Genomic DNA, 13941 nt, shown 5'->3' with positions numbered 1-13941 from the left:
TAAGGCTATTTTTTTAATTTTTAGTTCATATGCAGAACAGCTGCCTGAAGAACACCTGCACACAGAACAGAAAAGAAATTTGGTTTAAGGGTTGATTATACACATCTTACCCATACCAGAAAGCATGATGAGTTTCAGATAAACCCAGAATATATAAATGGTAAGAACAAGAATATCAGAGTATTTACCCCCTATTTTTTTGCTACTCTTTATTATAGTGCTTTTTTTTATATAATCTTTCTCATCAACTTGGTGAGGATAAAGGAGAAAAGCTTTAATATATTTCAGATTTGTTTAGTTTTCCAAATCTGTAGTATTCACATCCAAGATTTAGCAAAGTTGAACTATAAATCTGGCAGACAACATACACAGAAGAATCATTGCCATCAGCATTCCTTGTTTTTGCTAAGGAAAACAAATGAGCATGAAGAAAATAAAACAGAAAAGCAGGAGGAGCAGGAGGAAATTGTGAAGAAGAATTAGGAAAGGCAACTAATAATAAGAAGGAAACAAGTATAGCAGTAGAAATACATTGGATACTATTTCACTAAAAATAGCTTACATGGGCTTATGAGGGTGAAGGACCTTATCACTTAGCTCATGAGTGATAAATCCTAAGACTGTAGGTTGGTAATTCAAATCAGGTAATTCAGGAGATAATTGTGTATTAAGAACACCTGGTATACATAGAGAATGGGGGATGATATGCTGATGAGGAGGGATGGTTAAGATAAACAAGTTAGGTAAAGTATATGAAAGATAAGAAAGTTTGAAACCCAGGACTAACTGGGAGTTTCTAGGCCAATAAGTCTCTTATATTAGTGTTACAAACTTGGCACATTCCATCTGAGAAGTTTTTTCTTTTTCTGATAGAAGCTTTTTTACATTTCCATCCTATTTTTTTTCATTACCAATTTATAAATACTTTAGTGCCAAAATTTTCCTTTCAGAGGTTAACTTCCTTTCAGCCAGATGTTTTACCTTTCAAAACAACTTAGTGTTATTTCTTCTTAGTCATTCCTCATCCACCTTTCAATTTCACTGCTATCCTACAGATTGTCAACTTTAACTAGCTTTTTCATGTGTGGTATTGTTTTAAAAACCTTGCTGAAAGACAGATATTTTATCAAGCAGATCGGTTATCTTATTGAAATTAAGTTATCGGTTTAGTCTGGCATGATCTTCATGCACTTAGTTTATGTTGCATTTTAAAGCTGTAAATGTCTCATTTTCTTGTTCGTACCAAACCACAGCTGTTAGTGGTAATGTAATGAAATCGTTGCTCGTGCAAAGGAGAAGCTTTGTCAGCTATGCTTTCTGAACAGTGAATGCAGGTCATGGCATTCAAAAAAAATTCTTTGAAAGTAGTCTATTTTTTGATAATGGGGCCTTGATCTATTTCCCAATCAGACTGAGCATGCATATCATGACAAATCTATCTTTCATTAGAATAACTTACCTAAATGAGTTACCTGAATCCTAATCCTGCTTCTCTGAGGTGATAGGAGCAGCTGCTTGAGCACCAGGTAGATGTCTCTCCTGATGTAGGCCATGAGGCCACCACTGGTGTTATGAGAGAGCAAGAAGGGGGCCCTTGTAGGGAACAGGGGAGGAATATTACTCATGAGTGCTGAGACAAAACCAAAACTCAGATCTGACAAAACTGGATGGTACTGAGAATGTATAATAATAGCAATAAAACAAACCCTATAAAAGCAAGTTGAGAATGAAGACAGCCATCATTTCTTATGAGTTGTGCTCCAGCTTTTCTCTAACTACTTCAGCTTCTTGGCCATCTATGTAGAGACTTAGGGACAAATAATTTATTTGATTAATTAGTTTCAAAGAAAGTTTCTTTGAAATTCGTATCTGACTTCTTATAGACTTGCTGTATAGGTCTCCATACATGCTTAAGGTAGTTAATAATGAGAATATTTCCCAGTTTCAATTGCTTTCTTCAAAACGATAGCAATGTTTCAGAGAATAGAAAAAACATGGACAAGAAGTCAGATATGGGTTAGTTGAACAATTTGAGCTGGATGCTTTCAAAAGGTCTAGCACACAAATTAATGAATGCAATTTCTACAGAGGTGGTAAACATACTGATTTTTCAAGATTTTTTTTTTCACTTGAAATAAAAAAGGAGAAATAATAGCATAGAACACTTATTTTTTTAATTGAAAAGTATTACTGATAGTTCTTTATGTCTTAGTATTTTTCTTTTTCTATGAAAACTAATAACTTTTTGAAGAAAGAAGATATTAACACCTTGAGCTATACAATTAAAATTTACTTAAAGCTTAGAAGAGCTGATGGTAGAACTTGATTTGGAATTCTCCATCAAAATGATCTTTCAATAGAAATAATTCATGCTATTAAATTAGAAGTGGCATTAGTATGGGACAATAGTAGCAGATACCTAATTTAATTTGAAAAAGCAAGTTTTGACCTTGTTGAAAGTAGACCAGTGAAATTCACAGAAATTAAGTTTTTTTGGAGGTGTAGCTTATAAAAACCCCAAATCTCTGGTGATAATTATTAGTTATTTTGTACTAAAAATTTCAAAATCAATATAAAAGCATTTGGTGTAGTCTGAAAGTACTGTATATAGGTATCTGTTTTTTTCATAGTTTATTCAATAAGTTAAGACAGATTTTTTGATTATTTTGATAGGATAATATTTTGAAATCTACTTTTTGAAATACTTTTTACTGTATCTGCCCAGAAAATGTTTCCTAGTGATGTTTGGTTTATACACACTATCAGCTGATCTTTCAACACATCACCTTAACCAGAGTGTTTATTAGTGTCTACATCAAACTTTAATTAAGCAGAAAGAGCTGAAGTTATTTCTGTTTCTGTTTGTTAGTTTGTTTTTCTCTGTGGCAGTGGTACATAGCTTGTAGCCAAGTTGCAGATTTGTATTTTATGAAATGACTGAAGCTGGTTATGAAAATCCTTGTTGTGGACTTCTGATAAATGCCTTCATGAGCAAATAATATAATTTTCAGTATATTATGCTGTGTCTCCTTCTTTTTGCATTTTTTTTTTCAATATCAAATTGAGGGTGCAATTAAATATCAAGGATATAATGGTTTCACTGATAGGAATTGGTGTTGTGGAGACCATATTTTAGCATTGTATTTTAATAACAATTGAGTTTTTTCCTAAAATCTCTTTCTTTGTTCAGCATAACTTTAACATGTTGGGCATGTCTCCTTTCATCACAGCAGGGGACACTGTGTATTTGTGGGATAAACTAGTTCCATATTAGCAATGTGAAATCTGTTTGAACTTGTTTGCATATGTATGCCAGTTGATAGTGCCTTTTGAGGAAGTGTTGGAGAATTGTCTCAGTAATAGTTTTTGTTTTTTTTTTCCTTAATAGTTAATTCATTTCTTGCAGATACGCTACTCCTGTTACACCTAAATACTATTCTTATTGTCTATGTATATAGGATATCTGATAACAGCACATCAATAAATAAATGTAGAAACTAACAGCTGGTATTAATGAGTAAAATGCAAGTGCATTCACAGTTGGCTACTTTAAAGAAAATTTTGCAGGATTGCTGTGCTGAAAACTTGTAGTTTTGTTTTAATATGCTTGCATAAGAGTGCATTCTAGACATTTTCTAATGAGTTGAAGCCATTAAGCCTTAGATTATGCGAGTCTCTGTGTTGCATACTTAAAGTTTAAAATGTGGAGAACTTGGGTGTGAATCTGCATCTAGTGAGCCAGGTGCTAAAGCTCCCTGTGCAATGTGCAGTAAGGGAGCTTATATGCTTCAGTGAACATACGTCAGGGAACTGCTTAGTCTGAGAATCCCAGCTAGCTTTAGGTATCGAGTCCCTCAGTCCTAATTATCTGGTGTAGTTCTGGACATGGGTAAAAGCAGAATGTGTTTATGTAGGTCTTTTTATGTCACCGATTTACATACCAATATTTGATCAAAGTCCCACTTAAGATGTCTCACTCGGTTTGTAAATCTTACTCTTTCCTTTTTATTTTATCTAAATATGCTTGCTGATAAAAAAATTCACTTTAAATTACTCTTTTATTTAACATAAGAGTGTTCTTGACTGCTTTACTTATGAATGGTCCACTATGCCCGTGGGAAGTGACAGAGATGAGAGTGGATGTCTACTTTGTTATTTAGGTAGAAAAATACATTTTTCTGTTTGAAAATTGTAAATTGTAATCCCATCTAAAGAAATCTGCACTGTATTTGGTTTCCACTACAAATTCCTCTTGGTTTCGTGGCATTTTTAAGGTGTATCTTATTCTGAACTATTTAGGAATAAAAAAATGCAACCTCATTTTTGTCTGAGAAGGACAGGAGAGATTGTGCAGGGAGACTGTTCAGAATCTACAGTATTGTGTGCTAAAGACTAGCAAAGAAATAATCCACCTAGGACTATATGTGTATATATATATATATATATATATATAACAAACCACACAGCAAGATTTTCTATTACTATAGGGCTCAGCTTTAAACTATTTTTAATGTTGGCTTTTGACAAACAATGTATCTGTCTCCTATGATGAGGAGACATAGCTCAGTAATAAAGAATACTAATTTCTCTGTCTTTCTTATTCATGCCTGGGAAGAGATTAATTTATAGAAGGAAAGTACAAATCACATTATGAACTATTTAAGAATTTCAGGAAAGGAAACAACTTCTGAAAGAAAATATGAAAAACACAATATAGTGACTAACCTTTTTTCAGCAACTTAGATGTGAAATTCCCTTTCTTGAAATGGACATATAAAAAAAAACATGTGCAAACATCTCTGATATCTCATAGAAATGGTTTTAAAAGGAACTGACTACTTCTGTCATGAAACCTGCAGGAAGTTGTTTGTGAGGGTCAAAAGATGACATGAGCATTTCCCATCTGGGCTATTCGAAGGGAAGTCTACCCTCTTTAAATTGAGATGGCGTCCATGCTGTTATTAACCTTAATACAAATTCGCTTACGCATTTGCATTGTAAAACATGCGGTTTAATCACATTAATAAAGTATATTTGTGTGGAATTCTGAGAAGGTTGATATGAACTGGTCTTTCTTATGACATGACTATTGGCATCACTGGGCTTTGAAGTGGCTGTGCATGAGCTTTCTGAGGTATAGTTGGGATATGCTCCTTTGAAGTACAAGGTTCATAGCATGGGAAAAATATTCAAGAGATCAATTATTACTCCTGATTCACAATGTGTTCAAGCTGTCTTTATTACTTGTCATTGAGACAATAATTTGATTTGACAGGCAGATTGGATGTTATTAAAATTAAAGGATTTCTGTTGCCTTGCACATGTGAGGCATTGTTTCTAAGATTTGCTTTGTGAAGAGAACCAAGAAGACTGTGTCACTGGTTTGGTCTGCAGGTAGGGGAGTTGGAAAATTGCCCAGTTTTATAATTGGTTGGTGAATTAATTGTGTATAGTTGTCCATGGTGAGCCTTTACTGAAGGAATGTGTCTTTCACATTATTAATGCTGATACAGTGCACCTTTTTCAGGGAAAACAGAAATTAGCAGCTTAGAGGGAGGGTTCTGTTGTGTTATTCGTGCTACTGCTCTTTTTATTTTCTAGTATGAGCCTTGCGCTACCAGTTAGACCCTTTTTTACTAGATACTGCATGTTCATATAGCCAACAATAGGCCTATATATAATTATGAAAACAAAATTAGAGGAAAAGATTACAGTAGAGGAGAGTAGAAAGGCAAATCATGTATAATTGCACTATGCTTTCAGGTAGAGTTTATAAGCTTTTTATGAATGAATAAAGCAGAAGAAAATCTTATTTGGAGTGGAAATGTTGTTGGGAAAAGATGACTTCATTATTGTTTCTACTCGGTAAAAAATATAGACAAGTAGTGATCTGTTCATGAGCACTTATCCAGTTTAGTGATCTTTAGATGTACTTTGTAACTTCTCTTTCATTAAGTAGTTGTATTTGTACAAATATATAAAGTCTTTTTATTGGAAAGGTTGCCACTTTTACATAACTGCTATGATTTCAGGCATACTTAATGTCTTTTTCTGGTCTTTTGGTGAATGATATTCAATTTCTGCCAAAGTAAATTGATGAGGGACAATATGAGCCTATATTCTGGGCATTTTACACAAGTTCATGGTGAGCCTTTACTGAAGGAATGTACCTTTCACATTGTTAAAGCTGATACAAGTCCAATTGGATTTACAAGTCCAATTTTAACATACCTGTTTTCAGATATTTAATAGCAAGAGTTTAGAGAACAGCTGATCCTTGAAAGTCCTTCCATAAACATCCACCACTAATTTGTAAACTAGTGGTCTTAAGCTGCTCCTTTGAATTTTAAGAAATATATGTAGTAATAAGAAGTGCATATTACTAGGATTATGTAATGTTTTTTCCTATCAAACAACACATTTCTATTGTGCTCTAATGCTAACATTTAACATGTGGGTTTTTTTCTTTGCTTGTTTGTTTTGTTCTTTAAAGGTGAGCAAATGTTAGTAATCATACAGGTAAACCTACCAATTAATTAAATCTACATGCAATTAAGTAAATGTAAATTGCCATATGCTCAATACATTTTGTAACCCTGAAGTCAATAATTACCATATCCAGCTCATAATGTCCTTACTTTTAAAACAAAACAGTTGGGATATTCTCCCTGGCTTTTTTTTTTTTCTTAGTTGTTGTTATTCGACAAATACAGAATGCAAGACAAGTACAAAACATACCTGAGAGCAGAACTACTTATTCAAATTTACAAATATGTACTTAAAAGTTTTTAAGGTCCTGTACTTGCAGATCTGGATAAACAAAGAACTGACTTTCAATCCATCACATAGAGTCTAACAAAATTGAAGGTGAGGTGATTAAAAAAAGAGTTTCCTCACCTTTTGAATTGCACTCAAATGAAATTTTGCAAATGGAAGAAGGAAGAATAATTAATAACTCGACACTGAACCTTCACTTTCTGGAGATGCCATTTCTTTCTTATTCTACCAGGCAATCCTGCAATGTCTGAAGGGCAAATATATAAAAATGTGAATGTGCTTGAAAAAAATAAAATTTAAAAATAAGAGAGTGAAAGGAAATGTTTTAGAATCTAGCCAGTCATAAAAGATGACTCATCAGATTGTGCAGCTCAAAACATTTTCATCTTTGTCTTTGAAATGCCCTTAGTCATTTAATGATTTTACTTCCAAGTCTCTACATACTTAGTCTCTATAAAATACTGAAATACTGCAAATATTTAAATATCTGTGTAAACTATATATGTATATTGATATTATTTTGTAATCAATATTATGAACTCTACAAAGTTAATTGTAGTTCTTGCTAATTTTTTGTATTACTTTGCATATAATGAGTTTTACTCATTATGTTTAATAACTCATTCATACATGTGTTGTCCACCATTCACTATGATTCTGATGGATGGAAATAAATGATTCACGTGGTCATCTATGCTTTGGCTCTGCTTTCTCAATGGCTTCTTTTAGGTGGTGTGTATCAGTGTTAAGCAGCAACTTAAATCTAACACGGGTAAAGATTTTTCCATGTGCAGTCATGTACTATACAGCATTCCATCAATAGTTACCCTTTCTGAGAAGTAAAAATACAAGTGCAAAAAGAAAGAAAAGGCTTTCCTAATTACATGCCACTAAAGATACAGAAGTCATTTCAACACAGTATGAAGCATTTCACAGACCTGCTTCTGCCAATCAGGTTTGCTATGGTTCTTATCAATACAAATGACGGTAACAAGGAGTTAGATTTTCTGAAAACTGGATTGAAGAAGAGTTATGTATGTCTCTAAATTGGAGAGACATGGATTTGATGGATGGACTACTCGGTGGATAAGGAATTGGCTGGATGGCTGCACTCAAAGAGTCAACGGCTTCATGTCCGAGTAGAGATCAGTGACTAGTGGTGTTCCTCTGGGATTGGTATTGGGGCTGGTGCTGTTTAACATGTTTGTTGGTGACATGGACAGTGAGATTGAGTGTACCCTCAGCAAGTTTGCTGATGATACCAAGCGTTATGGTGCAGCTGACACACTGGAGGGAAGGGATGCCTTCCAGAGGGACCTTGACAGGCTTGAGAGGTGGGCCTGTGTGAACCTCATGGAGTTTAACAAGGCCAAGTGCAAGGTTCTGGACCTGGTTTGGGGTAATCCCAAGCACAAATACAGGCTGGATGGAGAACAGATTGAGAGCACCTCTGAGGAGGACTTGGGGGTGTTGGTTGTTGAGAAGCTCAACATGAGCTGGCAATGTGGACTTGCAGCCCAGAAAGCCAACTGTATCCTGGTCTGTATCAAAAGCAGCATCGCCAGCAGGTCAAGGGAGGTGATTTTCCCCCTCTGCTCTGCTCTTGTGAGATCCCACCTGAAGTAGTGTTCACCTTTGGGGCCCCCAGCACAAGAAGGACATGGACCTGACCTATTAGAGTGAGTCCAAAGGAGGGCCATGAGGATGATCAAAGGGTTGGAGCACTACTCCTATGAAGACAGGCTGAGGGATTTGGGGTTGTTCATCCTGGAGAAGAGAAGGCCCTGGGGACACCTTACAGCATTTTTGCAGTACCTTAAGGGGGCCTACAAGGAAGACAAGGAGAGAGACTCTTTGTCAGTGAGTCTAGTGATAAAACAAGGAGTAATGGTATTTAACTAAAAAATGGTAGATTTAAATTAGCTATGAAGAAGAAATTCTTTACTGTGAGGGTGGTGAGGCACTGGCACAGGTTGCCCAGAGAAGCTGTGGATGCCCTGGTGTTCAAGGCCAGGTTGGATGGGACTTTGAGCAACGTGGTCTAGTGCGAGGTATCCCTGCCCATAGCAGGGGGGTTGAATTAGACTTTAAGGTCCCTTCCAACCCCAACCATTCCATGATTCTGTGATATACTATATTTTTAGGACTATGAATATTCCTTTCAGCATGAGGAAGAACTATGTTCATTTGAATTAGGAGGAGATAGGAGGGAGACAGAGCTGGTGATCTGATTGTTTTGTAGTTTAGCATCTGAAGAGAAAAGAAGTAAAAAATAGCAGTTTAAAGGACACTGCTAGGACAACTATTAATATTTTAGTATAAACTCATTCCAACTAAAAATATTTTTATAGTAACTTCTTTTAAAAATCTGCTTAGAAGAACCCTACTCCACAGACATTTGAAAAGAAGATGGGTTATCCATGTGTAAGATTCATAAACAGCTTTAATTCTTAATCTTTACCTTTACCCTTTCTGATTCTTTTGACCTACGGTTTGCCCGTTTTAGATGAGATCTTCTACCAGTGCTGACAATGAAAAAAAAAAAAGGAAGCACAACAAAAACCTGAATATCAACAAGAAGATTCACATTCACAGAGGAATGCAATCAAAAATGATGCTGCAAATCAAGCCTAGAATCAGACCATCACAAATTCAAAAACTTTTAGCTATTTGCAATTATGATGGTAATTGCTATTTTAAAATGTTTTGCTTCTTCTATAGAATCTCCATGTTGTTAGCTAAAATTCTAGGTATTTTAAATCACAGAAAATCTTCTTGCAGGTGATGAAGACTAAATATTATAGGCAATCAAAACAACGTATTATCTACATATTTTAGCTGATTAAAAAAAAAGTAGCTTTTGGAACTTCTTTTAAAAATCATTTTACTGCATAGTAGTAGCTAATTATAACATACTTTTTCATAGACCCAAATGTTAGTGATATTTCTATTAAAGCAAAAGGTGTTGGATTTTTAAATTTTCTTTAAGAAAATACCATCTTAGATTCTTTGCTATGGTATTTTAGTCTATGTAGTTATTCCTTTTCTTTCTGTTGTGAATGTTTATTGTCTGTTTTTTGTCAAGTTTTGATTAATATATGTAAGCAACTTATAAAATACATAAAATTTTAAAATACTGTAATTTAAAGACTGACATATTAATATTACTTAATATGAGGCCATTAAATAAAAGTAAATGGCTGAAAGTTATATAGAGAGTGTAAGAAGATAACTACTGAAAAATAATGTACAAGTAATTTTGGTCCAGATTAATTATTATAATGGGCAACTGAATTATAAGATCTTGCATCGTACTCTTTCTTGTAGTAAATTATATCTTGAATATAAGAAAGAGCTTTTATTTTTATTCTCTGATAGTAGTAATAATCTGTGATCTTACTTCTTTTGCTAAAAGGCTTGTTTAAGTCACAGTTTTTGAATGATAGGTTCTGTAAGGAAAGGGAAAATTCAGTCTCATTTATTCAAAAATTTTATTTAGAATTTTTCTACTAAATCTGTTACAAGTCAATAATATGCCATGATTTTTAATGAAGTAAAAATTCATAGGCACTCTGCAAGTTGTTTTCTTTTAGTAACATTTCATTTGCTATTAGCTTGATGTCTGAAGAACAGATGTTAACAAATGGTTTAAATTAAGAATCTCTTCTCAAGATAAGGTTGTACAATGTGACCTTGGTCTACGTGACCGAAACCTGGCCAACTTAAAGGATTTTTTTTAAACAAGTATTTAAGAAAGAAAGCAAGTGAATACTTTTATAGAAGTTGTTTTATACACGCTATGTCCGCATGAAGCAAATGCAAAGATTGGCAGGTAAGTGATGACACAGCATTGATACAACTGCAGTAGGATCAATGAAGTTGGCAGAGCCTTGGGTGGAATTTTTTGAAGTTAGAGACAAATTTTTAGCAGAATGCCCTGACTCAGAGACCTCATTTACAAAAGAGTCAGAATGTGCCACTGTATTAAAGTACTCTGAAATTGTGTAAGAATATTTTGTTTTGACTGGGTTTGCAACAAGAGAGGAGCTGGAAAGTGTTGGAAAGTTTAGAAGAAAAGAAAATCTTTAAACATCAAAATAACTGCAGCTAACTTGATATAAAATGGAGATTTTGATTAATCTGTTAAATGTCTAATTTTGTACTCACTGATTCATACCATTGAGGCCAAGAACTTCATAAATATTTAGCATCTTTACTAAGCTTGTGTGACAATTTGAGGCAAAATGAAACCTCAAAAAATGAGTAAAAAAGGTTCACAGGTTGAAACCACTCTGAGTTGTTTAATCTGCAGTACTAAATTATTGAATCCCTCAAGGAAGAGAAATATTATACTATTATACTATATAGTATTTGGAAAATGACTTTTTAACATTAGAGCAAATCTGCTAACTTTGAGCACGTGATTTTAATCAGGGCATGAATGTTGAGGATTTTGTACAAATAAACTACCCTGGTGAATCATTGCATAGGGTCACTTGATAATGCATTTATTTTTATAAGGTGTAGGATAGGTGTAGAAAAGTTAAAGAGGAAGAAGTCTGTCATGGTATTTTGAGTTTTAAGCATATGTTTTCTGAATACATAAGCAGCTTACTTTGTTCATAATTAAAATGCATGCTAGAAAGAAGTAAAAACATATTTAGATCACCTTTGTAATATGGCTGTGTATTTAAGAACAGACCTGTCATACATCATTTTATGCATTAAAAATGAAGCCATTTGAGCAGGGGTCTTTGTTTTACAATAACTATAAACTTGAACTTTATTATGAAAGAGGTACTACTTAGACTTTTTCCCCGTACAATATGTCTCTAAATCTGATATGACATGATATTGTAGGAATAAAAAGCAGTCATGATTTCAGTTATAAAAAGCCTGAAAGTAAATCTGTGCTATTGCAGCCACACTCAGGAAAAGCACCAGTCATTTTATTCAGTAGCATTCCTGAGCCAGCTGATAGATGAATCACTTTTGACAGTAACTCACTTTTTGACCTATGTGGCAGAGAGAATGTCACAGCAGTAGGAGAGGTTTTGTGATAATTGGAAAGTGAAGGGGACTTGGTGGTGCAGTCGGTTAGTGCATTAGCCTTTCCCCTCTGGAGACCTTGGTTCATATTCTGCCTTAGGGTCAGTAGTGAAAATTCATGCTTTGGTGTCCTACTTCTGTTTGTACGTATGACAAAAAGACCCATGTTTAGAAACAAAAGTTGTCTTTCTTCACTATAACACACTGTATTGGAAAGAATCTTAGGGCTGATGTACATTGGCAGAGAGCTTAAACAGCCTTTATTCCTACAATACGTGTCTATCAAGCCCACTTTCTCCAAAAGCCGTTCACTCAAGGTGTTACTAAAAAGGAGAAAAGGAAAAACTTCACAGATGATATGCATGAAAATAATGCAAATAATAAAGGAAACTCATCCATAGTACAAAAGCTACGCTGATAAATTGCCCATTGTTACCTGGTCAACTCCTGCTAATCTCTCATGTTTCTCTTAAGGTGCTTTACTTGAACCTCCCTCTGCCAGATATATTTAAGTGCCAGAGAACCGCTATTTCATATGCAGCGGAGTGGAGCAGTGATGACATTCAGTGATTAATTAGTTCAAAAAGTACACATTCCCTAAAGGTATTCTGGGAGCCACCTTCCAGACCTGTTTAAAAGAAACATATTGCTTGCATTTACAGCTGGTGGTAAGCTGAATATAGATTGGTTATCAACAGTGGACTGTCTTTATTACATGTGTAGTGCTTACTTTTATTGCCTTGTAACAAGGGTGGTACAACTAATTGTGCCTAATGATCCAATACAAAGAGCCCAAATTTTGTGTTATTGACTCCTCCTATGTTTATCTTTTCATTTCCTTTAAAATGTACAACTTCAAAGTTACTTTAGGGATTTGCAGCAATGTATGAACAACTTAACTTTCAAATCCTCACAAAAATGTTAGCTCTGTTTACAACCGTGAGAGAGCTTCCCTCTTTAAATATGAATTAAATACTCAGGATGGGTCCTGCCTGAGAGTCTAGGTGACCAAGTGCAGTCTGTTCTAGGATAAAAAAAGCATCAAGGAAGTGAGACCCACAGTTTTATACCCTTCTTCTAGGCAATAGGCAATCACAATTATGGCTCCATCTCTGGAGCAGATGACAAGAATTATCAGCTAACCACAGTGATTTCCCTCTAGCTGGAGGGAAACATGGAGTAGAGATTAAAACCCGATTTTTCTTTTTTCCCCTTCAATAGGAACAAAAAAGATAGAATGGGGTAAACAGAGAAGAAGCAAAGGATTAAAGGATAAAGACAGGACAGAGGAAGCTTGAACAGTAGGCAGCAGGCAAGAACAGAGCTGTCATTTGACTGATAAATCATTCTCTTAATCAACTGTGCCAGCCAAAGAAAGCCTGAGTAAGCAGCTACAAATGAAGAAACTTTAACTGATTTTTTTTTTTTCTCATTTGTTTCCATTCCTCCATCACTTACCTAATAATTTACATTTATAGTTTTAATTGCGCTATTTTCTAATAGGGTGATAGAAGCCTTGGTTTAGAACTTTTCCCTTTCTTTGCATGAAAAAAAAAAAAGTCCCTAGAAGTGTGAAAAGCTTTAAGCAGCTTCTGTTCTGCTAGAGTTTAGATCTCTTTTTAAGTGCACTATATTTCTTCGAGTAGTTAGATTTCTTCACTGGTTAGACTTTGATGTTGTTGTTTTCTTCATGGAATGCCATGGAATTGATCTGAAGCCCTGAATAAGAAGCAGAAGCAAGACAGGATTCAACTGACTTTCTCATGCATTATGATGTTCACTTAAGGGAATAACTTAAGATAGTCCTTCTCAAGGTACACTTGCACCTTGCCAGATCAGCAAGGTCACTCTCACACATCCTTCACCTCTAATTACAGACCAATATCAGGGATGCCTTTGGGACATCAGTTTCATATCCTCTAAAGGACAATGATACTAGTTTCACAGCCTCAGAAGAGAAAGAGTACCTAGAAAAGTCCTTTTCCTTCTCTATTTCCATGCAAAGGTGAGACTGAAGTAGAAATGAGAGTTGAGGCTAAAATTAAATGGAAGAAGGATGAGACCTGTGTTGAGATGGAAGTGAAAACTGAGTATTCTAAGTTGTAACATGGTTTT

At 34.8% G+C, this 13941-nt stretch overlaps 1 long non-coding RNA gene across 3 annotated transcripts in view; it reads left to right on the top strand.

The window, feature by feature from the left end:
• LOC308192662 overlaps positions 1-13941 on the top strand; it is a 161898-nt gene that overhangs the window by 75440 nt on the left and 72517 nt on the right. The window lies entirely within an intron of this gene.

The sequence above is a fragment of the Anser brachyrhynchus genome (assembly GCF_964034855.1).
Source record: "Anser brachyrhynchus genome assembly, chromosome: 3".
Lineage (NCBI taxonomy): Eukaryota > Metazoa > Chordata > Aves > Anseriformes > Anatidae > Anser > Anser brachyrhynchus.
This window is presented reverse-complemented; position numbering and strand designations above follow the sequence as displayed.